The sequence below is a fragment of the Lepisosteus oculatus genome, chromosome 14 (genome assembly GCF_040954835.1).
Source record: "Lepisosteus oculatus isolate fLepOcu1 chromosome 14, fLepOcu1.hap2, whole genome shotgun sequence".
Taxonomy (NCBI): Eukaryota; Metazoa; Chordata; class Actinopteri; order Semionotiformes; family Lepisosteidae; genus Lepisosteus; species Lepisosteus oculatus.
Window position 1 is genome coordinate 25,360,905 of NC_090709.1, and position 26,905 is coordinate 25,387,809.

The 26,905-nt window shown below is 43.2% G+C and overlaps 5 non-coding genes across 5 annotated transcripts; 1 reads left to right on the forward strand and 4 right to left on the reverse strand.

Annotated features, from left to right (window-relative positions):
* Positions 1 to 3,751: 3,751 nt before the first annotated feature.
* On the reverse strand, positions 3,752 to 3,825 carry trnan-guu (transfer RNA asparagine (anticodon GUU)). Its single transcript has one exon. It is a non-coding gene; the product is annotated as a tRNA-Asn (tRNA).
* A 10,217-nt stretch (positions 3,826 to 14,042) lies between these two features.
* Positions 14,043 to 14,114, reverse strand: trnat-ugu (transfer RNA threonine (anticodon UGU)). The gene has a single exon. It is a non-coding gene; the product is annotated as a tRNA-Thr (tRNA).
* Positions 14,115 to 16,550: 2,436 nt separating this feature from the next.
* Positions 16,551 to 16,623, reverse strand: trnak-uuu (transfer RNA lysine (anticodon UUU)). Its single transcript has one exon. It is a non-coding gene; the product is annotated as a tRNA-Lys (tRNA).
* A 1,317-nt stretch (positions 16,624 to 17,940) lies between these two features.
* Positions 17,941 to 18,012, reverse strand: trnaa-cgc (transfer RNA alanine (anticodon CGC)). The gene has a single exon. It is a non-coding gene; the product is annotated as a tRNA-Ala (tRNA).
* A 1,542-nt stretch (positions 18,013 to 19,554) lies between these two features.
* Positions 19,555 to 19,627, forward strand: trnak-uuu (transfer RNA lysine (anticodon UUU)). The gene has a single exon. It is a non-coding gene; the product is annotated as a tRNA-Lys (tRNA).
* The last annotated feature ends 7,278 nt before the right edge of the window (positions 19,628 to 26,905 follow it).

Genomic DNA, 26,905 nt, shown 5'->3' on the forward strand with positions numbered 1-26,905 from the left:
AAAGCTCGTTTTTTGGCCACCTCATTACTGATCGCCGTTGATAGTGACTGTGTAATACCACGCACTGAATCTAGCACATCACCCAACACCAAGTCTTTAGGCGCGTTATGATTTCTCTCCGCAGGCTTGACACGTCTGGCTTTGGTCAGGGTCTAAACAGCCGTCTCCGATGCAGTCACCACCTTAGGGTCCGACGTTTCCGCCACATTTGTTTCGCCGCTCGTCGATACAGCGGCTGTGTGAAAAAATAGAAGACTTTTTATTACCACGCCAATGCTCCACATCTCAAAATCAGAAAACTACACGGTGTTAAAAATAAGTCTTTTCAACACAACAATCAATGAAATCTAAACTGTCAAAATCAGAAAACTACGATAACTATGATAAAAACGCCACACATGTGGCGCATCCTTACACACAGGGCTGCAGGTGAATGGAACAAGTTACACGGACATGTTGTTACACCGGTTTCCTTTACGGCTGTGGTGGCGCTACTGGGTCAAGCGGCGTGGTTAACGGCCTATAGACCCGCGCACAGACCAGTCGCTTTTAACTTTAAAAGCTAAGCAGTTTTAAAATAAGGTTTTTTAACACTCCCAAACAGAAAAAACACTGGGGGGTTCTACAGTGTGTATTCCAAAATACAGCGTCTTTTGCACAGAACCTGTGGTAACACCATCCCGCTGATTACGCAGGCAAATTTTTTTGCCCTGCTAGATCAGATCGCCCAGTGTGGTTCGCATGGCTTTAGACACGGGGAGCGGAAGGGGTTTATGAATGCTTTTTCAGATGCCGCAAAGTTTCTCAGCAATGTTGGGGTGGTGGTTACGTGTACCGAACTAATTTTCCGCACCAACGTTTAATTGTTGAATGCAAACAGGAGCCAGTAACGCGTGTGTGCTGCGTTGTTTCAGTGTTTGAAAACCCCCACTTGAAATAAAGCGGTTCACATTTCACATACTTGCAAACTGGAGTCTGTAACTTGTGTAAAAAGTGCTGCTGCGCTGTTTCTGTGTTTGAAAACCCCCTGTTGAAATAAAGCGGTTCACATTTCACATGGTGTTTGTCTTGCGAATTCTTTCCGTGTGACTTTACGCAGTCAGTGTGTGTGTGTGCTTGCACCCCTGCTGCTTTTGAGACTCAGCTTGTGCAGCGTATAAGCAGCCTGGCCGGACAACCACTCGGCCACCCGGCCGCGGCTAGCGCCGCTCACACCCCGGGATCTCGCGGCCCGCACCAGACTCCCCGCGCCGCCGTAACTACCCGATTTCCTAGGGTTATAATAGAGCGCACTCAACCCCACGGCAGACATGGTCCCCTTACAAACCAATACACACTTTCACACACCTAAAGCGAGGGATGCACTGCCTTGGGGCTTTGGGACCCTGAGGCTCCGGACCGACCGGCCGGGGGGGAGGCGGGAGTTCCAAAAACGACACACCATTGGCTCCTGAGGGGGTGGGACATGCACAAATAACAACACGCCATTGGCTGGCAAGGGGGCGGGACAGCCAACCACCGCAGACGACCATTGGCTGGAAAAGGGGGCGTGGTACCTGTCAAAAGTTTGACGAAAGGTGTCGCTTTATACTACTAACAGGTCTGTTTTGAGTCTCATGATGATTCTCTTCTGGATCTGAAAAAAAACAAGCAAATTTGTTTCCGATGTATTTTTCAATTTGATCAGATTTTTTCAGGTGAATGCAGTCGATACATTCAAGTTTTTATATGATGACAGGACCTACACTTAGGGCTCAGTACTGATAACACTGCTGATATTGATAGAGTCGAAATAAGTGATGTATTGGCAGCTTTATCTGAGGCGAGAAGTCCTAGAACACCTACAAAAATGTTAGGATTCAGAGGAAGAAATATTTTTCTACCTCACCCAATCCTATTGCATTAACGAGGCTGAAGTTGGCTGCTTATTCGCCAGCTTAAGTGCTGCTGCTGTGATGTTATGCCGCCTTTTGCCTGTAGATGGCTCTCTATAGTCATTTTTAAAAATACTAATCCGAGTTGATTACTGCACATATCCCCAGTAAAGGGGAATATGTAAGTAATGATTATCCAAATTGCATTTTTGTATGAAACACATTTCAGAAAATCGAAAACCAATTTTCAAAACTCACAATAACACAAACTGGCATGTTAGACAACAAGTAAATAAAACAAAGGCAAAACGTGAAGTCTCAAAATCTTGCATTTTGCAAGAAATGTTATTATAGCAGTTTACAATGGGACATTTAGAACATGGCATATGAGAATATATGGTTAACGGAGGATGAGCAAAGGGTGATGACACTTTCTGCTTATTGCTATGACCCTCCCTCCTGATTATAAAATCGTCTCACAATTCTGCCACTGAGGTGTGAGACACAATGTAACAGACTCTCAAAATCCTGAACTTCAGGAAATGTTGCTGTACCATTTTTAAAATATGACTGTCTGAATATGGCATGAGAGAATTCATAGGGAAAAGCTAATTGCTCTTTCTGTTGTATTGCGATGGCCCCTGTTTAGAAAAAAACATCTCAGAATTCTGACACAAAGGTGTGAGACACAATGTAACAAATTATGAAAATCATGAAGTATAAGAAAATTTACTGTACCATTTTTTTAATATGACCCTCTGAACATGCCATGTGAGGATTTATAGTCAACAAAATAGCACCCCTTCTGCTGAATTACTTTTTCCCTCCTTTCTCGTTACCAAAACATCTTAGTATTCTGACACATACTAAGTAATTACAAAACTTCTCTGTTGCATTTCTGCGTTGTGACATTCTGAACATGGCATGTTAAAGTATATAGAAAACCTAGATCAGAACAGGTTAAATGTAATTCATAGTGATTTATATTTTTTTAATTCTTTCTAAATGAAAAAATGTTTTAATAATAATGGAAAAAATACCCACAGTGGACATTCATAGTTGCGATTATAGGAATGTTATATATCAGGTGAGTAGCTGTGTCAGCATGCGTAGGCTGCAAAGGAAAAAGTAAAGGATTATTCCATGCTGAAAAGAGAAGAAAGGAAACATAACATGTTGGCCGTGGAGCCTTCTTCAGGTGTGAGAAAGACAGGTCAGTAAGCAAAGATAATTTTCTTTATCTTTGCTTACTGCAGTTTATCTTTGATGACAACATCAAAGTTGTTAGGAAGTTTTACAGCTAACAGCTCCACATCAACTTCCTTTTATAACTAACCTCATCAGATCCCTTAACTCCCAACTCTTCCAATTTCTCACTTCAGAGAAGGATAAAAAACTCAATCATCCTCTACAGAGAAAAACCATCAACACCCCTACCACCTCCACCAATCCTAACCTCGTTTTTACTATACCCTCTGACCTTTCCCTTTCACCCTTTTGCATCCTCAGCTCACATATTTTAAAATTACAATAGACTGTATAGTATTTGTTTAAAATTAAGGTAAATATGTCAAAATATCAAAATCCAACTGCACAGTGCTATCTTAACAATGCTTGTCAAGTCTCAAACAAACCTGCATAGTATTTTTAAAATATTTCAGCAGAGGATTCAACTGGAGTATAAATGAAGATTCGACGATAATTTGTTTTGGGTGAATATGGTTTTCTGGGGAGTTGCAATGTTGGGCATTATTGGACATTTCTCGGTGACCCTGACACGTGTTACACACTCGCATTTCCTGCAAATATTAAAATGGTTATGGTTTCGCTGAAAAATCCAAAAGACTAAAGACAACGTTTACATCGCAAAAGAATCCCGTCCCTGGGTGGACTCGAACCACCAACCTTTCGGTTAACAGCCGAACGCGCTAACCGATTGCGCCACAGAGACTGACTGGTGTGTTTTTTCTCGAATCAGAGGTTTTCGGTTAAAAAAAAATCTCTTACCGTTTATTTTGCCAGATGGTAATATTTCTTCTGCACTGTTAACCAATATTTGAATTTCATTTTTCGCAAGCTGTGTGAATTTCATCAAAAACAAGTTTTCCAGAAAGGAAATGAACACATGCATTTAACGAAATCAAGCCCTTTGTGATTGCCCGAAATGATACGTTCTGTACTACAAGATAGGAAGAAAGACACGGCCGGGATTTGAATCTCGGTTCTTTTGTTTAATAGAGAAGCGCTTTAACCAACTAGGCTACGGTGACAGGACACCCATCACCTTTTACAGCCGCTTGGACACACCGCTCTGAGACATCTGCGTTCAGTAAGCGTTTAACCAGCGCTCAGAGCAAATTGCCTCTTTTACATAGCAGCCCCGACACTGAGAAACGAAGAGAACTGGCTTTTATCTGGCATTTCCATGTCCAATGCGTTTGACATCTCCCAAGGGCGACAGAGTTCTTTTGCCACACTATTTCTTCTTCTTTTTTATTTCTGTACGCTTTGATAAAAAACGAGAAATCATGCAAGGGAAAAATGTCTTTTTTTTCATAGAGAAAACGTGCACCAGGAAATGTTGTGTTGAGAAGAAATGATTTAACATGATACGTGACCTAATTTATCGGAGCAATTGCTCAACCAGCAAGGTCTGGAGAGGTTGGAGAGTCTGGTGGATGTGATAATTATACGGTGTTGTGGAAGAAAACAGTCTTTCTTTGAATTCTCAGTCAATCGGAATTTCAGTGCGAAACATAAACCCCTTGTCTGATTTAAAGAGATTATATTTTAAAACTCATAAAAAATCAGAAAACACGTTTCTCACTTTGAAATTTTAGACGGAGCGGTGCATTACTAGTAGCGACGCTGAGCACCCTATGGGGGAATTCAGGTCATGTGAAATGCCAGCGGTTTAATAAACAACGCGTCTGGTTTCGGATCATAAGATTGTAGGTTCGACTTCTACCTGGCTCGTGTAAATTGTATTCAAGCTCCTCAGTAATAGACGTATATTATGTAATGAACCGCACCTGAAAGCAAACGTTGGGTCTGTTTCCTTTGTTTTCCAGCATGAAATAGCAAATCGTTACAAAAAGCACCTGCTAATGTTTTTTCTTTTTCAAATTACATTTTCAGGCTTCAGACACTTTTTAATAAAACAAAAGTGTCCGGAAACTCATTAACTTTCAGGTTTGCTTGAACCTGTATTAAAAAAAGTTATCTGAAACTTCAGGAATTCCATTATCTGATGTAGCTGTCTCTAAAGTTGGACGTGATGTTAAGCAGATGTGAACTGTGCCTTTTCTCTTAAAAAAAAAAAAAACAAAGTTCTTTTTTTCCCCTTCACTCCAATGCTGGAGACTGTAAGCCTGTGTGAGCTCCACACTGCGTGTCCTGTACTGCTCTATTTTGTTTAGATTATCTATGTGGTGTACAGATACAACTCAACTGCATGGTGTGAATTCTGTGTTCAGGACCAGCAGAACCTGAAAAAGTAACAGCTGACCTCGACATGATTTGAACACACAGCCTCCTGATCTGGCATCAGACACGCTACCATTGGGCCATGAAGTCACGGCTGTCTGTGCCTTTGAATTCCCCAAAGGAGACAAATGAGCTTCACAAAGAAAAATCTGTGAAGAGCGCAGCTCTTCCAAAGAGTCTTTTCTTCCCAGACCACATTTTATTCTTCCTGCGCAGCTCTTGTGTAGGTGTTGTTCTCAATTACAGATCCAGGAACACTGATTGTTTTTTCTATTTTTTTAAATTAAGTACCCCATGGTGCAACGGTAGCACGTCTGACTCTAAATCCCCAAGTTCATTTTCAAAGTATATCGGAGTCAACTGATACTGATCAGGTTCTGCTGCTACTGAACCCGCAGTCTTCACCTTAAAGTTCAATTCCCCAAGCCTTTTGACCTTATATGTCCATCCCTTCTCGTCAAAACTCGTATTTTCACAGGGTACCCTTCAGAAATCGCTGTATAGAATGAAAAAACTCCAGTAGATCTCGGCCGCTGTTGGTGATTTTCCTTTTAAAATAAATGAATCTCTGGAAATTTTACGGAGTGTATCACTTTCACTGAGACCTAGAAGTGTTAAGCTGTACATGCGTCTTTGTGGCTCAGTTGTTAACCAAAAGGGTGGTGGTTTGAGCCCTTCCAGGGACGCTACGAGCCTTTTAACGTACACACCCTCCTCACTTCATTTCTCCACGGCCGGTCTTGTATCGCTAACAAATACAGAGCCCGTAGGAGGCAGTAAGCTCGCATATTTTTTTTCTTATAAAATATACTTTATTCTGAAAAAAACACATCTCAAAAAGAAAACATCTCACACATCATCACTTCACATAATTAAAACAACGGCGGAACGGCGGTGATTGTCCGTTATCAATCTTTGCAAGGGTGGGCGGATTTGCGCTATTATGAGAGTCCCTCCAAACCCTACCGTTTGCTGTAAACCATTAATCCCTGTACAGGGTCCATAGGCCTTTCCAGTGCTCCTTTGCCGTGGGGAAACCCCATTTAGCAATGTCGCGCTTCATCCTTCTCCTGAGGTCCGCCAGGATCCTCTCCTCCAGCTCTCTCGCTCCCCACTCGATGTTGTGCCGGATGAGATTGTTCCTCGCGTCCCAAAGGCCTTTTTTTGTGAGGGACAGCAGCAGCCATATCAGGAACTGTGTCCCTCTGTCCAGTCCGGTAGGTGCCAGCCCCAGCAGAATGTACTGGTAACTGAGCACCGCACCCGTCCCCAGGAGTTGCATGGTGTTGTCCATTCTGCCCCACACCGCCTTGGCGAAGGGGCAGCTCCAGAACACGTGCTCCTGAGTCTCCTCGACGAAACACGTGTCCCGGGGGCAATGCGGGTTCCTGGTAAGCAAGTGTCTGTAGAGGACCTCTCTGGTAGCCAGTCTCTTGTGTACGGCCATCCAGTTGAGGTCCTTCAGTTCGTTGTCCAGTTCTTTAGGCTGCGTCCTTTCCCAGACTTGTCTGGGAACTTGCAGCCTTTCATCGGCGACCAGATGCCCCCTCACCTCTTTGTACAGAGCTCTGTGGTTGGTGCAGAGCTCTGGCTGTCTCGTGGCCTCGTACCTCCTGCTCCACTTGACAGCGTAGGTGTAGAACTTTGGTCGCCTCTCTGCCTTGGGCCCAGTGTTTGACCACTGGACCAAGTGCCTCATCGGGATGGAGAGCCACAGCCTGACAAAGTACTGGTACTTGTGGCCGATGGGCTCTCGCAGCGTCCGACAGAGGTTGCAGTAAAAGATGCAGTCGAGTTTCAGGGGGAAATGTGGGACATCTCGACCCCCTTCCTCGACCGGCTGACACATCCGGTTTCTCGTGATGTACTCGTACCTCCCGCCCCAGACGAAGTCGAAGATCATCCCTTGCAGCGCTCGTCTGAGTCTAGCCGGCAGCGGGTACACCACCGCCAGGTAAACCAAAGCCGGCAGGACGTCTGCTTTCAACACCATCACTTTCCCTGTGTAGGACAGCGACCGTGTTTTCCACAGACCCAGCTTGGCGTTCACCCTGGCGATCCTCTCGGTCCAGTTGTTGGTCTCGTTGTCCCGGCTCTGGAAGGAAACCCCCAGTATTCTGAGGGGCTCCGTGCAGAGCTCGAGACCCTCCGGCGCCGTCGTCCTGTGCTTCCAGGGCCCGAAGAACTTCAGTTTGCTCTTTCAGCGGTAGAGCTTCGACACCGAGGCTATGGAGTATTCCGAGTTTCCCCCGGCGGAAGATCTCCTGCACCACTTCCACCAGATCTGCCGCCAGGGTGTCCCAGAAGCAGGTGTAGAATTCCTTGGGGAGTCCGTCCGGCCCCGGCACCTTGCCGTTCTCCATGGACAAGCACGCCGCCTTCAGCTCCTCGGCCGTTATCGGACCCTCCAAGTCCTCCCTCACCTCCTCCGGTACTCGTGCCTTCAGCCCCTCCAGAAAAGCATCGCCTGCCTCCACCTCCGTCTGCTTTTCTGAAAAGAGCTCCGTGTAGAAAGCGGTGGCCGCTTCTACTTTGTCGCTCTCGTCCAGCACTTCCTCTCCATCTCCCCGTCTCAGGCTGTGGATCACCCTCTTTTTCTGGGCTCCCCGGACCTGGTTGAAGAAATAGGAGGAACAGGTTTAATTATTTTCATAATGCTCCCTTTGTGCCTTGACCAGGAAAGCCTTGGCTTTCTCGGTGTGCAGTTTGCGGAGCCTCTCCTTCAGGTCCCGTGCCCGGGCTGAATTGAAGGCTCCTCCCCCGTTAGCCGAGCTGTACTCCTCCTCGAGTTGCCTCTGGAGACGTGCAGCTTCCTTCCTCTCCCTGGCCGCCTTCCGTCTGCAGTACGTCTGCGCCAGGGTTCGGGTCCCGTCCTTCACCGACTCCCACCATTCCACCACGGAGCTGTAGCCGTCTCTCAGATCAACCCAGCTCGCGTAGTCTTTCCGGAACAGTGCCCTGAAGTCGTCTTCCTCAAGTATCTCCCAGTTTAGCTTTCAGTACCCACGACCGAATGCCGGCAGGCTGGTGTTAGCCACCACCGTCAAGCGACCGTGGTCGGAATACCACGCCGGGGACACCGTCGCCGACTCCAGGGAGCAGGTCGTGTGCAGGAAGATGTAGTCCAGGCGGCTGCACACTTCCCGGGAGTTTTTCCAGGTCGTTCCGGCATCGTTAGAGCGGCACCGTCTGAAGCCGTCTACCAGGGAGAACTGCTTGAGTAGCGACTCCAGCTCTGCCGAGCTAGCGTCGCTCCCCTTCTCCCGGTCGACGTTGAAGTCCCCGCCGAGCACCATCTGTCTGTTGGTGGTGCAGCAGCTGGCCAGGTCAGCAAACACTTCCTTCAGGATAGAGGGTTCTGTTGGAGCATAGACGTTAATTGCTCTCAACTTCTGCCCCCTCCAGTCGATGTCTGCGACCAGGATCTGGCCCTGCACCACCGAGAAGGAGGAAACCAGCGTCATCTCTGGGTGTCCGAGGAGAATTCCCACTCCGGAAGAATGGACCCCTCCTACGCTCCAGCATGATTCTCCCTTCGTCCATTCCCTGGTGAATGTCAGCTTGTCGCTTTCATCCTTCAGGTGGACCTCCTGTAAGAAACAAACTGAGAAAGACTTTGAGGCCAGATCATGAAAGACTCCCCGTCTTTTCACGGGGTCTCTCAGCCCTCTCACGTTAGTTGTTAGGAAGGTTAGTTTCACAGTCATGGTTAAACTAGTGAAAGTTAAACCTCCTCTCTGTACTTACAGTTGAAACTTGGGAGTCTACATCTGGGCACTCTTTAGCCTAGATGTAACTCCTCTCGTTCGGGTCCTGGGGGGAATATGCTGGGCTCCCTCCAGGTTTCGCTGGGGACTGAAATGTAAACATGCTGGACAGGTCCAGCCCTACCATCAGTCCGGGCTCCAGGGCGGCTTCGAAATAATCCTCGTCGTCCTCGAGGATACTCTCCGCCACCGCTTCGGGAAGGCTCCTTTCTTCCGTTTCTCCGGGAGTTTCGGGGGCCTCCAGTTTCTCCTGGGCCTCGGGGGAAGGGGGCTCCAATTTCTGGGCTGCCTCTTCCTGTTGTCCCTGGGCCTCGGGGGAGGGGGTTACCTCTTCCTGGGCTGCCTCCTCCTTTTGTCCGTGGGACTCGGGGGAGGGGGGTTCCGTTTCCTGGGGAGCCTCCTCCGGTTGTTCCTGGGCCTCGAGGGAAGAAAGTTCCATTTCCTCTAGGACGAGGAAACGGTTTTCCCTTACCACTCTTTTTTTCTGTCCTTCCGAAAGTGGGTCCGCCCTGGGTCTCTTCTCCCGCTATCGCTTTCCCTTTTTGCTGGGAGTTATCCAGGACCCTTACTCCGGTCGGCCGTCTTGTCCCTCTTCCTGGCGGCCATCTTGTGGCACCGATGAGGCTGGGGGTGTGGCCTCGGCAGTTTCGGTTCTCAGCGGGGGAGGTGCGGGTTCTTTGTTCTCAGCCCTCTCCCTTTGTCTGGAGACCGGTTTCTGCCTGCCGGCTTCCACCACCTGCGCAAACGAAGGTTTGCTTACCTTACATTGGCGAAGGAGGTGTCCCTCGGCGCCGCATCCGTCGCACTTTTTGGCTGCCCGGCAGGTTTTTGTCACATGTGTTTGTCTTGTGGCCGGACTGTCTGCACTTGCTGCAAAAATCCGGCATCTTGGGGTAGTAGAGGTACCCCCTGTCGGCTCCGATGTTGAAGCGAGCCGGGGGGTGCTGGAAACCGTCAACGCCCTCTGGGTCCTCCTTCAGGAGGACTCGGTACTGGCGTTTGCCGTACCAGACGCCTTTGTCCCTGATCTCTGTCGGTTTTCCCACCACGGTTACATACCTCCCTAGGTACGCTGTTACCCGTTCCGCTGGTACGTAGGGATTGTATGTGCAAACCGTGATGGTCCTCTGATTCGTCTTCCTCATCGGCTCCGGCCTGTAATCAGAGAAACCAGGGTGCTTACCTTTCTCCCTGATCAGTCTCGTTGCCTTTTCGTACGATGCGTCCGTAGCCATGTAGGCCTCCATGTATCTCTCTGCCTTGTTGTCCTGGAGGCAGTAGAGATCTCCGGCCACCAACTGCAAGATCCCTCGCAGGAAGGTCATAAAGAAGGCCTTTGCAGTCGGCATCGGCTCCGTCTTCTTTGTCCAGTGGAACCGGATCAATGTCCTCTTGTCTGCCATCTCTGAGGGAGAAAAAAAAAAAGGAGGGAAAGAGAGAGAGCAAAGGGAGCAGCGAGGGAGCCCTGGCCTTTGTCCTTGTGGGCAAAGCCCAGCTAGGTGCAGGCGCAGGAGGAGAGAGAGAGAGGAGAGCGGAAAGTGCTTCCGGGTCTCAAGGAAGAAAGCAAGCACCGCGGGCAGGCCACGTGTACCTGCTCCCAGCCAAGAGGCCAAGGAGGCAGAGAGAGAGAGAGCGAGAGAAAGAGGGAGCGGATAGCGCTTCCGAGCCTCGAGGTGGAAAGCAAGCACCGCGGGCAGGCCACGTGTACCTGCTCCCAGCCAAGAGGCCAAGGAGGCAGAGAGAGAGAGAGCGAGAGAGAGAGGGAGCGGATAGCGCTTCCGAGCCTCGAGGTGGAAAGCAAGCACCGCGGGCAGGCCACGTGTACCTACTCCCAGCCAAGAGGCCAAGGAGGCAGAGAGAGAGGGAGAGAGAGAGAGCGAGAGAGAGAGGGAGCGGATAGCGCTTCCGAGTCTCGAAGAAGAAAGCAAGCACCGCGGGCAGGCCACGTGTACCCACTTCCAGCCAAGAGGCCAAGGAGGCAGAGCAAGAGAAAGGGGGAGGGGAGAGGAGAGAGCAGAGAGAGAGAACGTTACTGCCGGATCCCACCCAGCTCAGCTGCTGCTTGGCCTTAACCCCCTAGGCTCAACCTAGAGCAATACCAGCTCAAGCACTCTTCAGAATCTTCGATCGCCTTCTAGACCTTTGGAAAGACAAGAACTGCGGGCATGCCACTTGAACTTGATCTTAGCCAAAAGGCCGAGAAGGCATAGGTTTCTTTACGGCATTCCTGAACTCTTTGCACTAATGAGCCCGGGCCTTTTTCCCGTCTCGCCGCTACGCATATGGGTCTTTTTCCCCTCTCCTACTCCCCATGGCTAGTCCCTTTGGACGTCCGTGACAGGTGCCCCTTTGGAATAGTTTTCAGAAAATGTGAGAAAAGGAAAGTTATGTACAGTAAGCTCTCACACACAGCTCTCAAACACAGCATTAGAGATTGGAATCTGATTGTAAAAAAAAACTGCCGGTCTCCCTGGCATTTAACGTTGCTGTTGTTTTTATTTTACATATTGTTAGCATTTTAATGAATTGTTAAAAGATTTATACACAAATCGCTAAATACAAAACGAAAAAAACCCTACTGTATGCAATTGACCATTCATATTCCTGAATTTTAAATCCCTGTGTTTATCTGTGTCCAAGTGCCTGGTGCAGCTATTTTGAAAGCATACCTCAAGGAGGACTTTACACGCAGTCTGGGGTATTTAGCTTGTACTGTGTGCCCTGTTTGCCTTTGTAAGGCTCGTATAAGTTCACAATACGATAAAAACAGAGAAAGCACAAACTTAATAATATAACGATTCAAAATCAAAACCAAATCATAAAGAAAAAGAGTCAATTTCCGCCTGCACTGATATCCCTTCAAATGTTTTAGAAGAACTCTTGACGTTTATAGAGTAGAAGCCTGGTCCATTTCTTCTACTAAACGAGACTATGGGGAGTGAGTATTTTGATGTCGAACTGGGATTTAAATAAAGAGGAACACTACACTGCATTGGGCTACGCGTGTGACAAAACGTTTACTTTAGACCTCTCGATAGCTCAGTTGCTAGCTCTTAAAACTGTAGAAAAAGCAGCGAGTATGTCTTATGTCCCTGGTCTGAATCCAGTTTGAAGGATGGTGTTTTCTTGTTCCTTAATCAAAAAGTGAAAATTGCGAATTTGTCTTTCACTTTGACGTTCACCCGAAAGCTCAGTATACAAAGAAGTAGAGGCTCCTGTTCTGAATAATTCCGCTCTGAGACACCTGCGTTAAGTTAGCGCTGAGTCGGCTGGCTGAGCATGTTGCCTCCTTTACATTCAATAGGAGCCCCGACACTAAGAGAAACGTACAGAAATGGGTTTTATCGGGAACTTTTCATGTCCAATGCACTTGACATCTCCCACGGGCGACAAAGTTCATTTAGGACACCTTTCTTTCTTTCTTCTTTCAGCAGGAGTACAATAATGGCAACAACATGTTTGGAGTTCGGCATTTCATTTAGTCTGCGGAAACATCGTATCGGAATGAACTGCCCGAGATAAAAGAGTAATTGCGGGTTCAGATCGTTTTTACAGAGCATTGCGTTGTTCTGTTCATGCTGACTACACGCTTTAGATATGTCATTTACTGCAAGCGTTGCTTTTCCAGGTTTTTCTGAAATTCCTCGCATTTGAGCCAGCACTAAAATATTTCATTCCCGTCGCTGAATACATCGTGGAAACGGTATTTGCAACGGAATGCTGTCACACATGAAACCTTTTTGTTATTCGGTTCTGAAGTTTGAAAATGAAAATAAAACGGGTAACATACCAAAATAAAACGGGTAACATACCAAACGGGTAACATACCTTACTGCTGCTAATCACATTCACATGTTTATGAAGCTTTTTTCTGTCCGTTATGTTTTTGCTAAGCAGTTTCTCCGTTTTCCTCGTACTGTGATTGTCAGCGAGCACAACAAGACTGAAACAGTGTAAAAGCAGGCAAAAAAGACAGGGTAAAACGCCTGACTGTCGGGAGTGGGATTTGAACCCCTGCCTTATACGACTGGACAAACACAATTTGTGGCGTTTAGTATGACATGGAAAACGGTACCAGAGCATTCGGGTCCGGACTACCAGACTCAGAAACAGTTTTTACCCCCGCACTATCAAACTATTAAACTCCCAGCCTCTCTCACTCTCTCCTCACCTCTCACCTATGATCTGAACCTCACGGTGCCTTCTTTCTTACCAAAAACCCAAACACACATTGAAAATCTGCCTCTACCATACATGTCAAAAGCTCACTCCCCATCATTTCTATCCCTTTATTTCATTCTTTTGATGCATGTTTTTGCACATAACCTGTTACCTTTTTGTTGTTTTGCACGCTGCCTGTTGTTTTTTGCACATCGGCTGTTGTCTCTGTCTTTCTTTTGTTATACAATTGTATTGTTGTTGTGTTTTCTTCTTTGTACTACTTATGTCCGAGAGCTTGCTAAATAGCATTTCGTTATACCATATACCTGTGTATGAGTATAATGACAATAAACTTGAACTTGAACTTTAAACTTGAACTTGAACTTGACATAGTCTTGCAGGCAGTATATTATTTTATCGTTACTCGTTTAAAAAAACACGGTCTTCTCGTTTCTAAGTCAGATTTTTAGTGCTTTCGAACGTTCCTTCCAACCTGGACTGACAGCTCACCCGATCTGTTTGTGATCAGACCATGGAGTCGGGGGCTGTACAAAGCGCACGTTCCTTCCCAATGCTGAGGCGATCATTCAGAAGATGGGTGTGAAGAGAAACAAGCTTTGTCGACTAAAAAACAAGGCAGGATATGCAAGAATACTAATCACTGGCGACAGTTATGTTCTCTTACTATTGAGATCCCTACATTATGAGTTTTTTTAAGACTTTGAAACTAAAGGAAAGCGGTGACAAATGAAACAGGCACGGGTGGGGTTTGAACCCACGCTCTTCGGTTTACAAGACCGACGCCTTACCACTTGGCCACCGCGCCTACTTGTAAGCATGGGAATAAGGTTGTTCAAATTATTTTTTTCTGAATCTGGTTTACATCGCCAAATGTAAACCGGAGGCAGCAACAACAATAAAAGGGATACTTGTCCTTAAACTCGGACGTGATGTTCTGCAGACATGTGCACAATGTCCTGTTTTCTTGCAGTGTAGACATTTTGCTGTTCACGCTCCGCATTCATCTGCTTTGTGCGTTGTTAGTCCGCACCTGTAACATGTAATGTCAGCCGTACCCTGTTCTTCTATTTCTCTAGCATGACTGTGTCCTGCTGCTCGGCTTTTGATTGTAAATTTTGAGCGAGCGCCCCGTTCAGTGTCACTTTGTCACTGTGGTCAGAAAGCATTCTTGATTCTGCTTGAGCTGCTTCATGAATTCTAGCGACTGTAAGAGCTCTTTCTAGTGTCAGCCCTTCCTCCTGCAGCAATTTATAGTCTCTTATGTGCACATTTTTCCACAAGTTGATCTCTTAACATGTCAGTTTCCAATACTCCAAAGTCACAAGATTTAGCCAGTTCTCTTAGTGCAGTTACAAAAGCATCAACAGATTCGTCCTGAGACTAAGTTCTCTGCCTAAATTTATGCCGTTCTAAAACCACTTTTCTCCGCGGTGTAAAGGAAGCGTCTGAGACAGCTACAGTCTTTTTCTCCAGGGAGGTTGGCAAAAATCCGCTGCACGGGAGCCCCGATACAGTGCAGTAATGTAGCACGTCTCACAGCATCCTGAGCTTCTGTAGATCCACTGGCTATTTAAAAAAAATCTGTACGACTCCATCCATATCTTGTATTCCGTATACAAATCCGGAGCTCCGAGGTTCAGTGGAAGCGGTGGAAAAAGCTGGGCATAAGCAAAGCTTCTCGGCGCGGCTGCCATATCTTCCATGGCGCTAGCTAAACGAAAAGTCCTAAAATTCAAAAGTTCGTTTCTACCAGCAAGAGAACTAAAATCTGCAGTGTTCTGCCCGCTTTGAGTCCGTCAAGCACTCATCTCTCGTTGCAATAAATGTTTTGTATCTTAATAAAAATACGTTTTTATATTATTTTAACTATTTTGTTAACTACACAGATCACGCCCTTACACCATACTGTATATTCCCGCCTTCTACTCTCTCGTTCTGTTGTCTCGCGATGTCTACTCACTATACTACATTTAGCATGACTTCTTGTTGCAGTTGAGCTCAAAACTGGAGATGATCTCCATATTCTACCGCTGTAACAAGTCCGAAACATAGGACACAGTACACACTTTTTTAAGTGAAGTCAGGTTGTTAAAAAATTAAACCAGCGACCTGTCACAGAAACGTACCCCAGTCTCCCGCGCAACAAGCGGGGGTACTCAGCACTATACTAACGAGGAGCGCTTGTCTGCAGCTGAGCGTCAGCTCTGTTTACTGTCAGCAGTCATTGCCTCATTTCCAAAGACTTTTTCACCTGCTCTCAGCTTTTCAAGACAGTCATAAACGCTCAAGAAGTAATTCATGTCAGTTGGAAGTCTGTTTCTGTTGTCTCAGCTCTTGATAAAGAAAAGCCGTGCGTGGGAGATTCCCTCTCTGAAGAAGTTTGCCGTCACCCTGCGAGGGAGAAGAGCCATCAATCACCGAGGCAACCAGTGAGACAGTTAACATTAAACACGTGAAATGCGAGATGTTGTGATTTTTTTCCCGCTTAAGGCTTCTATCGTTTCTACTCTAACGAGAAAGACCTCTTTATTAGAAGTGAGATTTTAACAAACGTCTCCAGGGTTAACTGCGACCTGAACGCAACGCCTAAGACCACCAGCCATCTTGCCTGTGGTACTTAGAGCAGCGCTCAATAAAAATGATCAGAACCCGAAAGCGCTTCTTATGCGGATCAGTATATTCCGATTCCACTGGTTCTGCAGAAGAAATAAGAAAAGCCGAACTCAAAGCAGTGTGTTGCCATTACGGGTACTCTGCAGCTGCTTTAAGATCAACTCACACCGTGTTGCCATTAAGGCTACCTAGTTAAAAAAAAAACTTATCGTCACCTTTTTGAACGTGATTATTAGACACCCGTTAAATCTCCACCGAGGTTTCTTGAGAGATCTTCAGTGAGCGAGTATTAAAAAACTACTTCGCTTCCAACCTCTGCTGTCACTGTAAACTCGGACGTGATGTTCTGCAGCTGTGCAGTGTGCCTTTCCTCTTGTCGTATTCAAGAGTACTCACTGTGTGAGCTCCTCACTGCGTGTTCCGTACTCTACTGTGATTTAATTTAGATGATTACGTGGAGTAGAGTGACAAGATCTACTTGAACATTTTCGGTTTGTGAAATGAAACACTAAATACACTACTGTAAATACAAGTAATGGACATTTAAAATAACCAAGTACAGCTAGAAGAGTGAAAGATTAAAGACTATTTAGAATGACATTCACAATAGACTTAAGAACAGCACATCCGCCCGAACAGGGACTTGAACCCTGGGCCCTCAGATTAAAAGTCTGATGCTCTACCGACTGAGCTATCCGGGCTCTGAAAGAAAATCGACACTGTCGGGATCCTCGCAAGTCACGTGTCTCTTGTTCCGAAGAGCAGTCATACCTGACCCGTCTGGAATGACCACTGACAGACTTTATCATGAAGCGACTGCACCACTCCCAGTAGAATGAGTGAGAAATACAGCATGACATTGGTAGTTAAGGGGCTCCCATAATCCATCTTTCCTCACATTACTGATTTTTTTCAATAGCATTTGGACCTTTTTTCACATTCAGATTTTTTTCTCATTTAATAAAATCTTTTAATCAACAACATTAAAAAGAAAACAAATGGAACGTTTTTTGGAACAATAATTAAAAAAAATATTTCAATGCCTTGGTTGTATACGTGTGCACACCCTTTATAAAGGGAGTTGCAACAGTGCTGAAATTTAAAGAGCATTTCTGTAGAGAAAACAGCCTTGATGTTAAGCTTAGGGAGCCTGTCTTTTCGAAATTCTATTTCTTGACACCTTGCACAGCCTCCCGACAGACTAACAAATATTTGTTGGAGAAATTGGCTCACACACCGGAAGACACTAACGTTTATTTACGTTAGAGTATGTGAATAACAGTTTAACCGAAAAAGTTTGTCATTGTGATTTTGTTAAAATTCAATAAATCGTCTATCAACAGTTAGAATTTATTAAGAAATTGTTTTATTTCATAAACTATAAGACAATTCAGAGAGTTTATAGGTCATATCCGTCGCTTATGTTCTTTTAACTCTAGAGTTCAGGATCCAAACCCAGCTGCGGACGATTGTGTTTCTTGAATCTCTTGTAATCATCAAAAGTCGATGTGTAGTCCTTCAGTACTTTCTCGAGTTGTGCCATGGATATTTTATACGTTCAATACTTGTCATGCTCTTTTGCATTTTCCTTAACAAACGGAAAAAGTTCAAAGTGTGTTTATGGCAGTGTTTCACATCTACACGAAAGCACTTGTAACAGTATAGGACACGCAGTGAGGAGTTCGTGAAGCTTTCAGTTTAGTGCGGAGTTTAGAAGGAGGATTCACTCGCTGAATGATCTCTCAAGAAATCCTGGGTGAGATTCAACAGGTGTTTTCTGCAACAGCCATGACAAGTGTGAAGCAATCTCAGGATTTCCTGAATTTGAACTAAATTATTAGTTCAAATAATTTAGGATTTAACAGAACTAAATGAGGTACATTTAAAACAGCAGCGCAACTCTGCAGCACGTCGAGTGTGCCTGCATTTAATTGTGTAAACCTGGCTCTCTCTGAACACAAGCAAAGAGTTCTCACTCAACAGAAGATTGCGATGTGAGTACTGTAATATAAAGCACCTGGAGATACCAGGGATTGAACCCGGGACCTCATACATGCGAAGCATGCACTCTACCACTGAGCTACATCCCTGATGGATAAGGTAATGGAACAGACTTGTCCAGATGCTCACTGATCACAATCCACCACTCACGAAGAATGCCTGCAGTTTCCCACTTGTGCGTTTCCTCTACTACAGAGTAAATGCATGGGAATGAAGAAATAAGGAAGGAAAAATAATCGCATTGAAGCTTCAAGAGACTGGGCACAAATTAATCTATTATTTTTGTATCCAGTCACACGTGCGACGGTGGTTAATTCCCAGACGCGGGAGTGCTTTTTTCTACCTCCTTACTCGACTGTCTTTCAATTCTGTTTTATTTGAAAGCTTTTTGCATCTTTTAAGTGCTCTTGATTAAACTATGCATAGAAAAACAGCACTACTGATTATTTTCATGGGCCGATGCACACTTGTTCTGTACAACTCGAGTGATAAAGCCCTGTCTGCAAATATTGTAGAAGAACATAAAAGGGTGAAACAACGCCCCAACCACAGGAATGGTAACAGGCAGGATCGTGTTCTTATTTGATAAGTCCTTTTGAGATGTCTTGTCAATGCACACAGGCGTTAGAGCTGAATAATTTACTTTTAGTGGTGTTTTTAAACAAAGATGGAACATGTTATTTCTATACCAGGAAGAAAGGAGCAGACTTTAAGAGGCAAAAACGACACCTTATCAAAGCTAATATCAATTAAAATGAAATCACAACAAAAGAGTGGAGCCTTGAGTGAATAAAATTAGTTTTCATTGGACGTATGTGTCTCTATAACTTTGTTGGTGAGAGAGAGGATTGTGATAATTTGCAGGTGCTTCTCGGAAGTGCGTTGGTGGTACAAGCGCCTTCCAAATAATTGAGTCGGGTTTGAATACGCCAGTACAAACCCAAATCTTTTCAAGATAATTTGTGGTCCGCTAACACATCTTTTGAAACACTACAACAGGTAACACCCCGTGTGAAACATCATGAACATCTGTTAAAGCCTGAGTTTTACATACTCTAATGTAAATAAACGTTAGTGTCTTCCGGTGTGTGAGCCAATTTCTACAAAAAATATTCGTTAGTCTGTCGGGAGGCTGTGCAAGGTGTTAAGAAATAGAATTTCTAAAAGACAGGCTCCCTAAGCTTAACATCAAGGCAGAAAAAATGCTGTTTTCTCTACAGAAATGCTCTTTAAATTTCAGCACTGTTGCAACTCCCTTTATAAAGGGTGTGCACACGTATACAACCAAGGCATTGAAAGTTTTTTTTTAATTATTGTTCCAAAAAATGTTCCATTTGTTTTCTTTTTAATGTTGTTGATTAAAAGATTTTATTAAATGTGAAAAAAATCTGAATGTGAAAAAAAGTCAAAATGCTATTGAAAAAAATCAGGAATGTGAGGAAAGATGGATTGTGAGAGCCCCTTAACTACCAATGTCATGCTGTATTTTTCACTCATTCTACTGGGAGTGGTGCCGTCGCTTCATGATAAAGTCTGTCAGTGGTCATTCCAGACGGGTCAGGTATGACTGCTCTTCAGCACAAGAGACACGTGACTTGCGAGGATCCCGACAGTGTCGCTTTTCTTTCAGAGCCCGGATAGCTCAGTCGGTAGCGCATCAGACTTTTAATCTGAGGGCCCAGGGTTCAAGTCCCTGTTCGGGCGGTTGTGCTGGTCTTAAGTCAGTTGTGAAAGTCATTCTCAGTAGTCTCTTATCTTTCACTCTTCTATCTGTACTGTGGTTATTTTAAATGTCCATTACTTGTATTTACAGTAGTGTATTTAGTGTTTCATTTCACAAACCGAAAATGTTCAAGTAGATCTTGTCACTCTACTCCACGTAATCATCTAAATTAAATCACAGTGAGTACTCTTGAATACGACAAGAGGAAAGGCACACTGCACATCTGCAGAACATCACGTCCGAGTTTACAGTGACAGCAGGGGTTGGAAGCGACGTAGTTTTTTAATACTCGCTCGCTGAACGATTTCTCAAGAAACCTCGGTGGAGATTTAACGGGTGTCTAATAATCACGTTCAAAAAGATGACGATATGTTTTTTTTAACTATGTAGCCTTAATGGCAACACGGTGTGAGTAGATCTTAAAGCAGCTGCAGACACAGTAGCCGTAATGGCAGCACAGTGCTTTGAGTTCAGCTTTTCTTATTTCTTCTGCAGAATCACCGGCATCGGAATATACTGATCCGCATAAGAAGCGCTTTCGGTTTCTGATCGTTTTTATTGAGCGCTGCTCAATAAACTTTCCTCGTACTAGTTTTTCCCATGGAAAAAAAGACATTTCCCTCATTACATGATTTCACTTTTTTTCTTTTCAACAAGTAGAAAGAAATAAAATATAATTCCGTATTGGTGGTCTAAGGCGTTGCGTTTAGGTTGCAGCTTTTCCTGGAGACCATTGTTTACATCCCACTTCTGACAAAGGAGAAACGATAAAATCCCTAGGTAGAAAGCATCTCGCATTTCACGTGTTTAATGTTAATTGTCTCAGTGGTTGCCTCGGTGAATGATGGATCTTCTCTCTTGCAGGGTGACGGCAAACTTCTTCAGAGAGGGAGTCTCCCACGCACGGCTTTTCTTCATCAAGAGCGGAGACAAAAGAAACAGACTTCAAACTGAAATTAATTACTTCTTGAGCGTTTATGACCGTCTTTAAAAAGCTGAGAGCAGGCGAAAACGTCTTTTGAAATGAGGAAATGTCTGCTGACAGTAAACAGCTCCTCTTTAGTACAGTGCTAAGTACCCCTGTTTGGTGCGCGGCAGAACGGGATACGTTTCTGTGAAAGGGCCGTGGTTTATTTTTTTAACTTGTTGAATCATATTGAAATTTTAAAGAACGGAGAGAAAGTTGCTATTGACCAGGATGGCCGAGTGGTTAAGGCGTGGGATTTAAGATCTAATAAACAAATGTCAACGTGGGTTTAAACCCCACGCCTCGTAAGTTCTTGTAAATATTCTGAAGTGAGAGATAACTTTGAAGATTTACACTCTATTTAAATGTTATTTCACTTAATTTCAGTTCTCTTCACTCCCTGGGATAACTGAACTCACAATCGCATACTGAAGGCTTTACATGCATTATCTGTGATACAGCTTCTAATAAGAATGGAATGAAAGTGTATTAATAATAAATGACATTGTTTTAAATAAATGTGTATTGATAAACTTCATAATTAATAAAAGTGGTGTGACAGGAAAGCAAATTAAATATTACAATGATATTCCAAGCAACTGATGCGTAAATTCATTATGTCGCGACAATTTTATTCCCACTATAAAGGGTAATATTCTAATGTAGATCCAGTGTTCCCCTTAGTCTGCTTCTGAATGTCTTCATTTCAGTCTGTCCTCTATTTCAGTAACCTCTAGAGGGCGCAGGATTGGGTTCCTTGAAGTGAAGAACAGGTTATTTAAGGAGCTGTGGACTGATTTCTGCGGCCGAGTTCGTTGTAGTCTTAAGTTAAAGAATTCTTCAATTTTAAGAAAAAAGACAGGTATGTTTTGTGTCTCATGCCGATCCTCTTCTCGATCCAAATGAAAGGTTTAATATGATCCCTCGAGAAAGAAAAGAGTCAATTTCCACCTGTAATGATTGATGGCACACCAAACATTTTGTAATATCCCCGGAAGTGTATACAGTAGAATCCTGGTTCGTAGCTTAAATTCAAGGTAACCAAGACTAAGGAAAAGAGTTGGAAACTTGATGTCTTACTGGGATTTAAATAACCTGGAACATTTCACTACATTGTGCAGTGTGTGCGAGGAAACAGCTCCTGTTATCCCTTCGATAGCTCAGATGGTAGAGCGGAGGACTGTAGTAGGAACACCTGGGAATCCTAAGGTTGCTGATTCGACTCCGGCTCGAAGGAAGGCGACTTTTGTGTACTTTAATCAAAGACAATAAATAACTATCACTCACATGTTGATCAGAAGCTCAATAAATGATGAAGCAGAGGCTCCTGTTCCGAATTCCCTTCACGTCTGATGGTCTTGTTCTGACCGAGATCAATCTAAATTGGTGGAAGGGATTTTAACTAATCTGGTCTTTGAATTCAGGGACTGCTCTATCTGCTTTGTAATTCAAAAATAGATACCAATGTCAAGTTTTTTGTAGATAAAGTGTTGTCTGTTTTCAAAAGTTAGGCACTTAATTGGCTTTATGATTTGGTATTGATTTTGTATAGTTATATTATTACATTTGTGCTTTCTCTGTTTTTATCGTATTGTGAACTTATTTTTTAATCAAATGCTTACAAAGGCAAACAGGGCACACAGTACAAGCTACTCTGCACTTTTGGGAGTATAACAGGTTCGATATAAAATCGCAAAAATGTAAAGGGGAAAATACCCCAGACTGCGTGTGAATCCCTCCTTGAGGTAGGCTGTTGTTCTATTGTTAGAAAAATACGACGTACTGTGCACAAAATGCTGCATAAAACAACCTGATATTTTAATAATTATTATTTTATAATTTGATAAGTGTGAGGCCCCGGATTCAGTTCACGTTATCTTCAGTCCTAATTTTTTTTAAACATGAGATCTTCCCTTCCTCTAGTTGAAGTCACACGATGAGAGCTATTTTTTTTTTCCACGTTGCGATCCAAACAGTCTGACAGTGACCAAACCAGGACGGATTCTGCTGGGAGCCGGACTGAGGTCATTCTCACTCCCTGTGCTGGTACACCTTATCTAATTTTCACAATTGTGATAGACTTCTTTAAAAAAAAGTAGATATAGCCCTGAAAAAAAGCCTTAGCTTTATCAGTTTTTACATTAATCGATTTTGAATCTAAGATCGAATTTTTAAAAGGTTCAATTTATATTTAAATTGAAATATAGCGTGCATACCTAATCCACCAACGGGCAGAGCAATATTTTATGGTGGATTTGTATGGGCATCTGTATGATACCACTACAGCACTGGCGCAGGTGCAAAATCCACTTTCACACAACCTTTTCAGTGTCTTCTCTCTCACATGATCCGGAGCGCAGGAGCTTATATCGTTCAAATGTTATTGATTGCTGATCGTTCAGTGGGGGTCCGGATGTGTCTGTGCGGCTGAAACCGGACGGCACCGTCCCAGTGGGCAGTGATTCGTCGAATATACGTATATATCACGGCGAAAATACGGCTATACTTATATATACGTTGTCGCGACGTATAATCAACGTCGAATTGCAACCGTAAAATCGACAACATTAATAAATGCATATATAACGTCGAAAACACATCTGACACAGTCCCTGAGGCTTTTTACTGTTAATGTCTTGTGTGCCGCAACTAGGAGTATACAGCAATCTGCATCGTGCACGAAGTAAATTATTTTTGCAGTAATTACTTTATTTACACGTGTATACTAAATATAGTAATAAATATAGTCCCACCCTACATCGACATTAAAAGAAATTAAGGAGCACAAAATGCATTACTTGAAGAATGCATATGCAAGGCAGGGGGCCAGGAGATCTGGACACTGAAAATAATAAGTTTCTGGTTCTAATTGTTAGGACAATTAGACAGGGTTTGCAAATGGTGGACAAAAATCGTCTTAATTTCCATTGTAATATTTTTTTTCTTGGAAATGTAGAAGTTGTGCATTTTAAAATTTATATTTGAATCAAAATGTGTTTTTGTTTTAGTGCGTTAATGTAATTAGTGTTTGTCATTACTATACTGTATATTGCCATGTTAGTAGAATTTGTAGCTGAAGTTTAAGACTAGTTGTGTTTTTTATGATTATTGCCCATGTTGTAACAGAAGAAATAAGGTTCTTGATCCCGAGATGAAGTAAAACAGATGAGTTTATTGCATGCAAGGAACAATAAAGCCGAAGTCTTGTTTCCCGCAAGAAACAACAAAACCGAAGTATTGTTCCCTGTACTGTTACAAACTTTTGGGTTATATACAGTTTTCTTCTCCGTTTCTGACGTCACTCGGTCTGATGGTAAAGAGGGGGGTTCATGGTATTTGGCCAGTTTATGATGTTCTGGGCAAATGGTCAGTTTAACATTACACCCAGGGGGGTTCCTAGCTGGCATCTGCAATCCTTATCAGTTAACCCCCTTTCCTGCCATAAACCCCTGCTTGTGACTTGGAAGTCTAAACCCCCTACAGAAAAGATTAAACCCCCTTCTTCACATCTTTCTTCACCCATATGTTGATTGTTGATCGATTGTATACAATGTATAATTTGAAATACATATTTTTCAGGTGTGAATGTGTATTTTCTGAATAAATTTCTAAACCAAATCATTGGCTTGATTTACTAGTTTCTACACCAGTAAAACCTATCTTTGATGTATAATAGACCTCTACTCATAAACGTATAATAGACCTCTAAAGTTATCCGTATAATAGACCTCTAACCATATACGTATATTAGACCTCTAAAGTTATCCGTATAATAGACCTCTAACCATATACGTATAATAGTCCTCTAAAGTTATCCGTATAATAGACCTCTAAATTTATCCATATAATAGAACTCCAACCATTTATGTATAATGAACATCTAATCATAGACGTATAATTGACGTATAACAATAGACGTATATTAGAATTTCATTCTAGACGAATTGCAGACCACATTTATACGTCTAAGGTATGCGTTTAAGACATATATTATACGTCTTTTGCCCACTGGGGTGTATCAGGCTCCGCTGCACAGCAGCGTAAGTATAAGTGTATAGATGAAACCTTTAATGTATTGTTCGGTTTCAATCAAAATGCTTTACTACTACAAGAGAGAAGTATAGTAAGAAGGATGGAACAAAATGTATGATTTATTGGAAGAAAACGTTTTTTATTTATTTATAAGCTCGTGTCATCCAGCTCTAATACAAAAGCGACTCGCATCTTCAGCCCTTTTTTTGTTTGTGATCATTAATTTCTTTAGTTATAATCAACATTGAACTTTTTTTAAAATTAAATGACAATAATCAAACACGCAGACAGATTTTTTGAAAGTATTAGGAGTTGACAGGGTGCCCCTTCGGAATAGTCGTCAGAAAATGTGAGAAAAGGAAAGTTACGTACAGTAAGCTCTCATACACAGTATTCGACATTGGAATCTGATTACAAAAAAACTACCTGTCTCCCCAGCATTTATCGGTGCTGTTGTTCTCTGAGTTCTCTTAAGAAATACCAAATTATCTCCTAATTGCGACTTGCTCGCTGAATGATCTCTCAAGAAATCCCGAGTGAGATTCAACAGGTGTTTCCTGCAACAGCCACGACAAGTGTGAAGACATTCTCTGGATTTCCCGAATATGACGTTAAATTAGTTCAAATCATTTACCAGGCTTCCCACGTACAAAAAGGCCCAAGGACTCCAGCAGTCTTACAACCACTGTCCTGTTTGTCTCACCAGACACGATCTCTATTCTGTTGTAATCCACGATGACCCCGTTCTTCAGGTGATTTATCATGTCCTTCCTCGCCTGTTGAGAGGCCATCCTGATCTCCTCTGCCGTGGCGTGCTTCATACACGCCCTCTTCAAGTGAGCAGGAAGCTGATCAAAAGTATTCAGGCACACCTTGCACACCAGGGGAATCCTTGCAGGTTTCCTTTGAAAATAAATAATATAATTTGTGTATAGAAACAAGCTAAGACTGATTTCTTAAATTATCCTTAATTTTCTCTCTCATAGTTTGAGCATAATGATTTTATTGTATTTATATCAGACTTGCTCATTGCTCCAAATGAAATAATGGCTTAATATAAAAAAGTGAACTCTTACTTGGTCTCAGTCACAGACTTTCCAATAGGAGCCATTGTGGAGTTCAAAAACTGCTGGTCCTAGAAGTGGGGAAGGAATGTTATAAGATAAATTGAATTACAACAGAAGGACTGGCTGAGGGAACACTGGAATATATACAAATTCCAACTAGTGAGGAGTCCATATAGACACAGCTACCTTTCATATTCAGTATAAGATGGAGAGATGAATTGGCCCTGAAAATTCACTGCAATGAGAGACTGCTCCTGCCACTGTATATGAACAAACATACATGCTCATCTATATTCATTTGCAGTTACATTATTGCAATGAATCTGTATCCAAAAAAGGATGTGCTCCATCTCGTCAGTAGATTGGATTCCAAAACTGATTTGGGTCAATATACATTGCCTTAGAAGATAAGGTACAGTCTACTGTAGGGAACCATCAATTTAGAAAGCATTGGCCTTCTCTCGGGGGCAGGTAGGTGCAAAAGCTTATCATGTTGCCATAGTAGACAAAGTTCTATAAAATGTTAAATAACTTTAAAAAAAGCATCTTGGTCTTTCAATACTGTACAAGGTGAATTAAGCTGTCCCTGGTAATGCAAAGTAATGAGAAGCATCCCAGAAACTTAATCTCTAGAAACATTAGCTGTTTCATATCATGTAATTTAGTGTGATGTTGTCAGAATTCAAGGACATTATCACACACAGAAATTGGTTCAGTTGAATCTAAAAAACACAGCTAAACATGGGTTTAAATGTAAAATAGAAGTCTTACCTCTTGTCAAAAGATTTAATTCAAGAAGTGAACCTCAGATCCTTCTTTGAAAAAAGTAAGTTAAAATGAAAATGATTGTTAAAAACTGGGCTTTCAATAAATGACAAGTTTAATCTAATACTGCTCTGATCATGGTAGCAGGAAGGTGTGTAAATTACTCTGTACCTTCTCCCCAGGTGTCTAAAAGACTGACCATTTCCAAAGATGGCTGTTGAAAGCCACTTTCTACTAAAGTTAAAGTTCTACTAAATAATCAATGTAATCCATGTTACACCTCATTCACCTTGTTTTTTTTTATTTTAACCCTGAGATTATAGAGGTTTAATACCTATGGTACCCATATTCACCCTTTATTTAATACACCATAAATTTAATATTTATTCTTAAATACTAGAAAGAGCTCTCAATAAATTAAATGCCCC